Genomic DNA, 12,874 nt, shown 5'->3' with positions numbered 1-12,874 from the left:
GAGTGAATATAGATGAATTACCATAGACAAACATACCATAGAGTGTGGCGGTGGGTGTCGCTTGACTGTCACTGTCACGCTGTTAATCATCTGTCAATAGCGTCAAAAAACGAAATAATATATGCCAAATTAGACAAAATGGCAGCGTATATCTGTCCCACTTTTTTGTGAATGTGTAAGTGAGACAAAAGTTGGACCTACGTTTCCACATGTTAGTATCGTCGTTCTGTCGAAAACTGTCCGTTTGGACTAGCTCGTACTATGAAATAATACGTTAACCTTGGCAGTCGGGAGTAGTCGATACTATTAACCATGTATGCGGTGTTCAATGTTGTACTAACGGTACTGGTCTACTTTAGCGAGTAATAAAAAAGTCAATATGTATTCCTCGCAAGGAAAACGGCATGTTAAAGGAAAATTATCCCACGTACAAATGTCGTCTACGAGTTTCCCTATTTATTATTGCTTAATCTTATAACCGAGATATCATACCACGTCCTGTTATTATTTACAAAGCTTTTACCCGATTTCATTTCGGCGTTTCCTTTTTGTTACGGAATTCATTACATTATATTAAATTATTGTCCTAACCTACATTCAATCTATAGAATCTCTAGAAAAAGTAAATTCAAATAATGTTATGTGAATCAATTTTCTTAATTACGCAAAAAATTGTCTCAACCAGTTGCTCTGTTGCTACGAAATTGAAAGACATGCAACAAACCAATAAACCAACGAAGTCAAAGACTAATAATTCACTTTTTGATTCTCAATTGTTGGATTTATAACATGGTAACATGGTAGGCAGATCAGGTAATGGTGATAATAATATAATTAATTACCTATATTTAAAACTAAAGTTACACAGACACTTCACATTTATAATGTGGGTGCCTATGGGTAGTGTTATATAGAGATTATAAAGGAGGCCCTAAATTTGTAGTTGTAGGTATACTCGTAAAACTAAAATGATTATTCCTGTTTGATAAACATACTTTCGTATTTATGATATGGGTAGTAATAATATGAACTTAACCACTTAGGTATAGGTATAACTGATAACTCATATGAATTTATAACCTTTTGATTTACTCTAGGTACCTATTGTTTCAAATAGTCTGCAGCTGAAGTCAAGCAAATAAAAGTAAAAAGAAATCACAGTGAATCTTGAAAGGAACTGAAGTTCCTTTGAATGGCTATGTTAGCTTTAAAGCGGTTCCGTTTTGCACATCTATGGCGATGTTCATTTGATTTATATTTATGTTTAAAAACTGTCCGAATGCGGCTTTATAGGAACTCAATATTTTATTTAGAGTTATTTTATGCCATACTTTTTTTATTTATGGCTATAAATAGCTGACACGAGCTGATATACTTTCTCTCTCTTTCTCATTTCAATAAAAGAAAACCAGTCAAGTGCTAGTCGGACTCGCACACGAGAGTTCCGCAGCATCGTACAAGATTATTTAATTTTCATTATTTTATTTTGATTTATGGGATGGATGGGTATGAAGGGTAGACAGAGAGACGAATAGACAGCGGAGGCTAATAGGTGGTAACAGGGTCCCGTGCCTAGAAAAAGTTTGACATGAAACATCTATTCTTTTCATATAATATATTATATGGAATCCTTGAAGCTTTAGTTTTAAGTTTACGTAATTAATTATCACCACGATTATCATCTTAAAAATCTTACAATTCTGACCATCAAAAGAGTACAATAGTACCTATTTTGAATAAATGATTTGAGTTTATAGGTTACCTATTTAACAGTTAAAATCGGAGAAATAATAATAAGGAAATAATAGAACAGACTGTAGATCTCGATACAATGGTCAATAATGTTTTATTAGATACTCGTAGTGATGTAATAAAAATCAAAATACCGGAAGTATTTTCTACTAAGTAATGTTTGTTTATTATTTGTTATTTTTGTTTTTTTTTTTTAATATTCTCTGTAATTTAATATTTATTCAACTGAAAATTACCGCAATGAGCTTCTCATTTAAATTAGAGTTTATAATAATATTTATTAGAGTGTATATTATTATTTTGGCTTTACAAAGGTAAGTACTTGTGAAAGCTAAATTAATTTCCCTATATTCCTTTGTTCAGTGGTTTGGAAAATAAAAGGGCGTTTATGAAAACATCAGAAAAATTCTCTCTTGTTAAATCTTTGTGTGTTTGAACAGCTTAGTATCCTGTTTATGTTTTTTTTTTATTTATCGACCTAGCACGACTCATAACAAAGTCAAAATTAATTCTTTGATCCATGTATTTATTAGTCAAAGTTAAAACATTTATTCAAAGTAGGTGCCATTCGACACTTTTTGACTGTCAATTGTTGAATTTATAAGATAAATGATGTAATGGTGATAATTCATTCATCAACCCATCGCCAGCATGAGGCTCCTCTCAGAATAAAAGGGGATTTAACATAAAAGATTAAGGCCGAGGTCTATAGAGCATACTTCGACTTTGCTCAGACTTAAGACTCTGTTAAAACGAGACAGCATTATATCGCCGACATAAATCTGTCCCGTTTTAACCAAAACTTAAGTCTAAGCAAAGTCAAAGAGGCTGACGTCTTTACCACCAGGCTATCACAGCTAACAGATATAATAATATATACTACCAACTACGTATTATTTGTCCGTAGACATCAAAGCTAAGACGCGTAATCAAAAATAATGTAGGTTATTGTTATCTTTGTATTTTTCTCCCGCTTATTTTTGGGGAACAGATGTCACATGTTCGTGCTCCCAATTCATTTGAGGATATTGCCAACATTTTTTTTTATATGAACATAACTGTTATGTTAATCTGTTAATTATTGTCAGTCGTGTTTGTAATTAAATCTGTAACTTTATTTATGACATTTCGAAATAGAGCATACTGTAACATTTGTATTGGATCTTTAATTTTTTTTTTTAATTAAATATGTTGATTTCAACGGATTCCAAAGTCTCTATAGTCTATTGGTAGGTATGCTGAAGAATACACGGATAGCATTAAACTAAATTAATACCTGCCTATAAAAGGGCATTCTAAAACTAAAACGAAACTGTCAAATAGTAGTAGTAGTATTATTATTAGTATTAGTATTATACATAGAGGTCATTGGTGGGCATTAACTATAAATTCAATTAAAATTAAATAACATAAGCCATGGCCTCTATTGCGCATGTGATTAATTAAAATCTTAGCTTTGAACATTCATAAATTTGAATTTAATATGACATGCAGGATATTATGAGTGGGATCTAATGCTGCAAACATGCGCAGACGCAGTATTCTTACGTAATGATCGTAGAAACTATTTTTAACTATTTTCCTTGGGATTTTCGAAAATAATGGTCGATTTCACGATCCACTAACTTACTTTAAAAAACTAGTCCTGTGCGTGTCAAACTCTGAGCATGCAAAAAGGTAGAGTTCCGCAGCCATACTAGTTGCTAAACATTGATAGGGCTCCGTTTTTACCCTTTGGGCAAGGAACCCTAAAATAACGATTGTCATTATTTTGAAAGCGGTACTTTTTTCCAAAAACTATCTGAGAAACCTCATAATTGTTTTAAAATACGTGTAAAATACCTATTCGACGTGGTACCACTCGAAGAAATAAACCAATTTTTTTTAATCAAAGGCTTCTCCTAGTTTTATATTTTATTACTAAAACAGCTGTGAGAAACAGATCAAATTTAGATCAGATATATTAGTAAATATTGTTTTGGTGGGTAAGTATACGGAACTCTAAAAATTGAGAGTAAGAATCTTCTTCGAGAAACATTCAACCCGGTGAAATTCTGAATACATATTTTAAGTTACTTTGTATTTGATTTTTTGACTGTAGAAATAAATAGCTCTTCGAAATCCGTCCCTGTATTTTTAACAAGAAAATCGGCGAATCGTTGAGAATGTATGAATGAACGACTTTATTTCCCATTCAAACAAGAACCTCAGCTGAATTGTTCAGTTTATAGGACCATAAAAGAGGCACTGGAACTCGAATGCAGTCATGCAGTAAACAGTTATGTACCTTGTTAAGAGACGCTTTAAGTAGACGAATAAATTGAAATAATTGTATGCCTACCTACAAGCCGAAGGACATAGTTTCTGTTGTATTACGAACTGGCCTTTGTGATTGTCTGCGATTTTATTATTTCGAAATAATAAGTAGAAGCTTCTTTTTCGAAGCGCTTCGAGGCGAGCTGGAATGTACGCTTGCCTGGGTGGCAGGTCCAGAAGTTAGAACAACAGAAGAGTAGGTCTATGGACCAGATGTTAGAAGTTTTATTTATACAAAAGGTATTTTAAAACTACAGATAGGCAAAGCTCATACATTCATATTATAAAAGTGAAGACAAATTATACAATATTTAGACAAATTAAGACAAATTATATAATAATACGATGCCACAGACAGATACACACGTCAAACTTATAACACCCCTCTTTTTGGGCCGGGGGTCAAAAACTAGACGCATTTTATCTTCCAACCGTAACATAAACTGCAATACATATACTTTGCAAGATTTTTTTAGGTAATGTTACTTTATACTTCCAAGAAAATATGCCATTTGTCTGCTAAGTATCAAATTTAAATTTTAGCTCGAATAATGTAACGAATTCGCTTCAAATACATTCAATTGGAGGTGTACCTATATAATGTTACAATGCTCGTTCGGAATTGATGAAAGAACAATATAGAGAGAAAGTTGGTAATGCGGTGAATATACGCTTATGTCTTACTCAGTTATGACTTATTATTGAATGAGCGCGATGAAAAGATATTCATGAGTCAAGTCTCGTTTAACTTACAACTCGATATATTCCAAATTATAACTTCTGCTTATTTCCACATTTAAAAGTACTTGTTAAGAATTCGATCTTGGCAATATCATGTACTTAGGTTCTTAACAATATTTTACAGTTGTTAAGAAATACGAGTTCAAGCAACCTATATGATATGAAAAGATTGCATGGGAAAAGGTCTATAGCTTGTTACTTTAGTCTAATAGCTCGAAATTTAAAGAAAAATCGATATACAATAAATTCGTTCAGCAATATAACCGTATAATAGGTATAGGTAGGTATTAGTTCGCCACATAAGCTATCAATCTCCGCGCCACGGCGGATAAAGCTCGCGCGGATACGTGACATTTAACTAACGTCAACGAGGTACTTCGATTTACTTGCGAACTCGATACTTTATCAAGTATTTTTAAAGTTGTTTTAAAACTAAAAGTTTGAAACCGCTTTCGACAGGCTTGTAAATCAACGATTATATTGTTAATCTTCATCGTCATCGTCAACCGAAAGGTCTCTTCTATTGCCCCTTTAGCTTCACAACCCGTTGAGCTATATTGGTTTCTTTGATTCTTCTATGGATGTTCATTAATGTTTTGATCACATTGAGAAACTTTAATCTTAGCTCTCTCCATCGCCCGCCGAGTGACTGTAAGCTCCTATGAGGCCCATAGTTAGCGATGATGTCTAGGATCCATAGTGTTATCACAGGCAACACGTACCATTTGAAGACTTTGATCTTCAAGCACTGTGGGATATTGGACAAGAAGACAGCTCGAACCTCGAAGTTTGCTGAACGCTGCCCAGCCGAGCTGGATATTGTGGCTAACCTCTTTCTCCATAGGTATTGGACCTACCTAGCTGAATTATATGTTCAGTGCCTCTTAAAAGTAAGGACGATAATCGAATCTCGCAAAGGTGTGTTTCAAAATGCAAGATCACAATTTACTGATATCTGATGTATTAAATCTTTTTGCTGAGTAGGTATAACCGTATCGAATACGTGTCGTGCATCTGGTAGTAACTGGATTGTTTTTACAATACAATCCCAGTTTGAGTTCATTTTAAAACAAAACCATAAAGCAGTGTCCACCAGCAATATTATAGAACTTGCAGAAATCATATCCGACAATATCACTTGTAATGTGTAAATCCTCGTGGCAAGGCAACTTCTGGAATTGCCTAAACTGAGTCAGTAATTTAAGCAATATTGCTAGTGGACACTTCGCTAGATATAATAAGTATTACAGTAAGCTATCAATCTCCACGTGACCATACTGTTAAGTCTTGAGTGTGAGCTTCTACGAGTACGTGATACTCATAATATTCTAAGTTAAAACTCGTCCAAACCCAGTACCTAAAGTCTTTTCAAAAGCTTTATACAGTATTTCATAGTCATTCACACTTTAAATTGAGATTATTATATTCTGTTTTTTTTTTTGTTTCTATGTTAGGTTTAGGTAACCTATATTCACATTGTTAAATTACTTTAACACAACACAAGTGTAAATTAAAAATTTATAGCACCCCCGACAAGTGAAGGTTACAGTAACTAGAAAAGAGTTGATAATTTTCAAACGGCTGAACTGATTTTCTTGGATTATAGCTAAGAACACTTTCGATTAAGCCACCTTTCAAACAAAAAAAACTAAATTAAAATCGGTTCATTAGTTTAGGAGTTACGATGCCACAGACAGATACACAGATCACACGATCATCAGAGACAGACACACACGTCAAACTTATAACACCCCTCTTTTTGGGTCGGGGGTTTAAAAATACTCTATCACAGCTGCCAGATTGCTCACAATCTATTCCAACGTTATAAGCCGGCAATTACCCAGTACTATGTACCTATGAAATGAGACGTTAGTTTGTTTTAGCGATCTAGTTAGCAACCCCAGATGCGTCATGTTTGCTCATTCCTGGTTTCCAGCCAAATGTTTTGAACTTACAACGGGGTTCTCCTTAGAATTGCTACAATTTATTATTTGTATTGTACCTTCGGGATTTCGAAAAATTACTTAAAGCTTTGGATCCACTAGAATCAACCAAGCTGCCTCAATTTGTATCAGCCTAAAGTATGTCGCGCTATGAAACAATTTGCACCAAGCCATTGTGGCTATGGGCTACCACTATGTAGTTACACTACCACTATGTGGTTTGGCGGATAGGTAAATAGGCGCTGAAAGGACGTGGCGACACCACTCGATTCAATACCACACTGAGTTAGAAATGTGAACCTACAGTGGCTAATTCTGTTATAACAATCTCTAAACTAAAATGGCAGGTCTAAATCCACTATCCTTTTCACTATGCTCTCTCTAAAGATTTTCAGATATTCGTCCATTCAGTGAATCCAGAGCGAGTTGGCTAATTTATAAATAAATAACAGCTCTTAAAAAGCATAATTCTATTTGCAAGAAATAAAATATTAAGAGTTTGAAATTGCTCTACAAAACTAACAATTTACATTTCACATTAAGTTCTAACAAAACCTCGAAATTACCATAATATGAAAGAATAATTTCTTTTAAGCTTTAAAATGTATTCAAAAGCGAACGTAGTAAATGTTTTCTTGTATTATGATTTGCATGAAATTTTTCTACCTTTGTCATTCTCAACTTATCGCCCATGCCAGCTCACTACTGAGTCAATGGGTCGTCACTACTTCACACTTGTTGGAGAGCACTCAGGCAATGTTTTCCTTCACCGTTACAGCAAGTACCTACCTAATCTTAAAATGCACATAACTTTGAGAAGTTAGAAGTCCGAACCCGGGATCGAACCACGCCCTGTATATCTACGTTGTCCGTATATTATGAGACCCATTTTTGTTGAAGGAAATAAAAACTTGTTCACACTTGCCTTTAACAAAGCTCCAGAAGTTTACAAGAGTGTGTACGTTAATGTCCCTACGGTGTCTCATGTTGAGTCATAAAACTTGATATCACGCACAAAGTGCGACATTAACTATGACAAAAGTTACAATTTGATTTATTACTTGAGCCAAAGTGTACTGTGCTTGGGTTTAGACTTTAGGCAGGAGATAGCTGTAAGCAAAAATAAAACATTATTTTCGGTGTTTATTCAGTAGAATAAAGACCGAAAATAATGTCCGAAAAACTTAGGTCATAGATGAGTTTGAGTAACTCAAACTCATCTTTAGAAATCATCATCAATCAATCATTCATGCTTTGATTTCTAATTTCTTTTATTATACTCACCCGACTTCATACATACATACACGTGTAGAAACAAACATTATTGTTTACTTTTTAGTGTTTGTGCTATTGAAGTTGGTGTTTATTTTTCGCTTGAACATTTTTTATTCACAACTTTTAGTGGCCTCACTGTACCCTCTAAATATGCTATACCTGGTTAAAAGCCTACTATTTACTAAACCATTACACCGATCGTGAGCAATTACTCTTACCCGTTGAGGAGTTTTGTTCTCTATCTCCGAAGGTAGGCATCAGATCTTTACCGAATTAAAATGGAACCACCTCGAAAGTATCACTTACCAAACAAAATCGGAGTAATCGCGTAACAAATATACAAAAAAACATACCGTTGAATTGAGAACCTTCTCCTTTTGTTGAAGTCGGTTAAAAAGAAGAGTCCTGATTTACGGATTTTATGAAATTCCCACGGAAGCGAAGCCGCGAGTTGGTTAATTTATACAATAACTAAAATAAATTACATATTATTATTCTGTAAGTGTTACGTATAACAACGTGATTACAGTCAATGATGGCAAATTAAATCAACACACAATTTTGCTCCACATTTGCGTGAATCTGCCGGAATAATTATTGCTAATCATAATTACAATATTCGCATTTTGAACAGCTTGTATACCATATAACCAAGCTGTGAACATGAAAACGAAGCTATCTAATTGATACTTTGTAGGACCACTCTACCAGAGAAGCGAACGGTCAACCATTTTAGCGTTTCAGCACGATGCAGAAATCAAACCCTTTCTCTTTTTGAATACTTACATCATTCTCTTTTTTTCTTTGAAGTCTTTCTGATCCATCATCATCATGGTCAACTAATTACCGGCCCACTACTGAGTACGGGTCTCCTCTCAAAATGAGAAGGCTAGGCCATAGTCCGCTACGCTAGCGAATTGACAGATTTCGGTATAGCTTCAATCTTTAAGAGACTTTTGGTTTTTGGAAACTGTGGTTTTTTGGAAAACTACTTTTGAAAAATACCAGAACAATTGTATGAACAATAATAACAGCTATGTCATGTACAGTCGAAAGGCTAACTTCAGAGCTAATATGGGGTACTCGAAACTTCTGCACTAGTTGAAATTTCTGTTTGGTTCTAGCTTAATAATAGTGGATTAATAGTTGTGCATATAAAGCGAGTTTTGAAGTTGGGTCCGCACTCCATATAGATTAACAAGTTTCGTTGTGTTCGGGATTCCGTTTGAATATAAATCCAGGGTTTAAGAATTCATAGTATTAGCAAGAAAGAGCTTTCAATCGATTATATTGATAGATCGATGCACCTGAAGACAAGTATCACTATGTTTAAAAGCGCCCTTCATTATTATAAAATCCATACTAATGTTATAAATGAGAAACTATTCTGTCTGTCTGTCTGCTACCTTTACACGGCCCATCCGTTTAGTCGATTGAGATGAAATACAGGACAGCTACGCTTTTGATATTTTTTTTCTACATGCTCTGTTAACATTAGCATGTCAGTGACGCAACCATGAAGTTTTTGTTTTGAACCAACGACCCAAAAAGAGGGGTGTTATAAGTTTGACGTGTGTTTCTGTGTATCTGTCTGTGGCATCGCAGCTCCTAAAGTAATGAACCGATTTTCATTTAGTTTGTTTTTGTTTGAAAGGTGGCTTGATCGAGAATGTTCTTAGCTATATAAATCCAAGAAAATCGGTTCAGCCGTTTGAAAGTTATCAGCTCTTTTCTAGTTACTGTAACCTTCACTTGGGGGTGTGATAAATTTTTAATTTACACTTGTTACTCATTCAAAAATCGTCCAAAATGCTTAAAAACTTCAAAAAAATTACTTGATGATTCTAATAAAATTGCATCTCATAGGTACCGTAATAGACGTATCAAAGACGCAGCTGCCTCTATAAATTATGTAAATAGAGAAAATGTCGGCAGGACTCACGGCAATTATTCAGCCATTTTGAATGTGCGGCAATTCGGAGCGGAACTGAGCTTTTGATTTACACACATTTGCAGCGTCATCACCGATTCCAACGTGCTAATCCGGTTATTGCGTAGTCGCGCACTGAGTAAGACCACAGAATGCTAAATAAGGTAATAGAAATGTATCTGTGTCCTTCCTCCGGGACGGCGTGTCGACGATCATAATATCTAATCATCCATCCATACTATTAGTTATTACTTATTATAAATTCCAAAATGTGTGTACTTATCTATCTTTCTGTATGTCAAACTTTCACGGCCCCTCCGTTAACCATTTTCACGTTTGACACAAATAAAGCTTTCCTTATATTTTATTCCGGAAAATCCAAGAGGAAACTATTTGAATTTCCGGAATAAGGGACTTTAAAAAACCTAAATCCACTCGGACAGAGTCGGACGTAAACATAATATTGTATATCAAATCTATGAAAAGAGCAACCGCCGAGTTTCTTGCTGGTTCTTCTCGGTAGGAAAGGCATTCCGAACCAGTGGTAGATGCTTTTGACGATTCGAAAGAACTTGTAAAAGTCTAATTGAATAAAAACATTTTGAATATGAATTCGAATTTAATAAAAGCACTTATAACTTGCAAGTTTTAGTCCAGGTAGCCCAATTTCAAATCGTACAAGTGTAAATTAAAAATTTATAACACCCCCGACAAGTGAAGGTTACAGTAACCAGAAAAAAGCTGATAACTTTCAAGCGGCTGAACCGATTTTCTTGGATGATAATAGCTAAGAATACTCTCGATCAAGCCACCTTTCAAACAAAAAAAACTAAATTAAAATCGGTTCATTCGTTTAGGCGCTACGATGCCACAGACAGATACACAGATACACACGTCAAACTTATAACACCCCTCTTTTTGGGTCGGGGGTTAGTAAGAAAACCTAAACAGGTTTCCGCCTAAGTATTGAGAATACACTATAAACATTTTGCGGGATATTAATCTGTTCTAGTAATACGATAACTCTCAGTAATCGCGTACCTGGTTATAACCACAACCATGAGTGTACGATGCTAATGATATAATATATTTAAATTATTATACTCATCAGTGACACGAGAGCCAATTTATAATAATAAATTAACTATGCTACTCAAAATACTATGTGTAGGTAACAAAGATTTTAAGACTATTTTCTAACGTCAAGCACGTTAGAAAATTAAAAAAACGCTCGAAAACTGTACCTAGTCGTTGAAGTGTAATCAATTCTTACGAGACATTTCATTAGTTTTTTATTTATTTTTTTATTTGCGTGCTCTAGTGATAGAAGAAGTGGCAATTTTATGCAGCCTGACTGTCTAAAGCAGATATGGAGACAGTATTCTTGGGCACCATTTCATGCAGGCATGATTTATTTGTACAGTTCATAATTATTAGGTAAGGTTAGCTATAAGTTTTATTCTAACGTTTTAAAAAAAGTAGCTAGGTATGAGTTAATTTTGATATTTAATTTCCCCACCTTTTTCCCAAGGAATATCTTAAAAAATAAAATATGCTAAGTCAGGCTTTAAAAGGCGACCTTTTATATGAAAAAGCTACGGCCCGCGTAAATGTTAAAATTGAATAAAAATCGACCTCGCGTCTCTCGCCTCCCTTCTCCTTCGCTCATAAAAGTCGCATAATATTTCGCAATTTACGCTCTTTATAACAATATAGCGCCATAACATTAATAATACCAGCTAATACTGTACGGAATAAATTACTTATAGATGTGTGTGTAAAAATGAAAACTGCATGAGTATTTGTATCCTTAAGCGGAATTTACACTACGAAATAAACATAATTTCGTAATGAATGCATTACGAAATAAGATGTTTACACTTACAATTGATAATAAAATGAATGCCGTGAAATTAATTTCGTGCCACTAATTTCATAATGTAAATTCTGCTTAATACAATACATTTTCAACAGAACTAAAAATATATTTTTGGGGTTATCCATCTGTCTGTCTGTCCATGTATCAAATTTGGTTTCTCAGAAACGCTCTGAAGTCTGAGGAACCAAATTGAAATTTATATAGAATAGAATTCAATAAGCATCAATACCTACCTACCTGAAACGGCCAACTGAAAGTCAAAAGGAAAAATCAAAATGAGTCATAAAGTTGTGCCCATAAATCGTAATTTCCCGTCTGCCTTAGGGAAGTAATCCGTATTTATTTTCCACTAAGTCCTTTAAAGTCTGATAGAGCGTCCCGAGGTTTAGACGTTATCCCTACTCACTGACAGGATTTACTTTGATTTACTAACGTGTGACAATTTATACTTAGTGCAGATCTTTTGGATTAAGCGCCCGCTGCGAATGGCTTGCAACTGAAAAATAATAAAAGGATTTAGTTCAAAATTTCTAGCTAATTTTATTTTACTTAGAATACTTAGCACTCAGTTACGTTGTTTTGTATATACATATATTGTTATACCCGTTTTGTTATAAACTAGCGAACGCGCCGGGGCTGCACTCGCGGGTGGAATTTTGAAAATCAGTGTGGAGATAGAATTTCCATAACAACGTCCCAAACATGACATCATTCACATGAAACACGTATTCTTTAATTTTAACCCGAAGGTCTTATACCAATTTTCATGGATGTATCAAACAAATTACAGACTTTCATATTATAATTTTTTTATCTCATAACCCCCTTTGGGATAGAATTTCAAAAAATACTATGTTAGTCAGTCAGTTAACCCCAGTAGTTTAAACTGTTGATGCGTTGATGGATCAGTCAGTCTTAGTAATAGAGTCCCGTTTGCGCCCTTCGACTACGGAACCCAAAAAAGTATTGCTTAGTTCTTAGTCGTTAATAGGCTATTACCTACCAAATTTAGTATATTTTAAGCTCTACTATCAAAGT

The 12,874-nt window shown here is 34.4% G+C and overlaps 1 protein-coding gene across 1 annotated transcript in view; it reads left to right on the top strand.

Annotated features, from left to right (window-relative positions):
- Positions 1-12,874, top strand: part of LOC123869010 (suppressor of lurcher protein 1-like) — a 297,510-nt gene that overhangs the window by 106,376 nt on the left and 178,260 nt on the right. The window lies entirely within an intron of this gene.

The sequence above is a fragment of the Maniola jurtina genome, chromosome 10 (assembly GCF_905333055.1).
Source record: "Maniola jurtina chromosome 10, ilManJurt1.1, whole genome shotgun sequence".
Classification (NCBI taxonomy): Eukaryota; Metazoa; Arthropoda; class Insecta; order Lepidoptera; family Nymphalidae; genus Maniola; species Maniola jurtina.
This window is presented reverse-complemented; position numbering and strand designations above follow the sequence as displayed.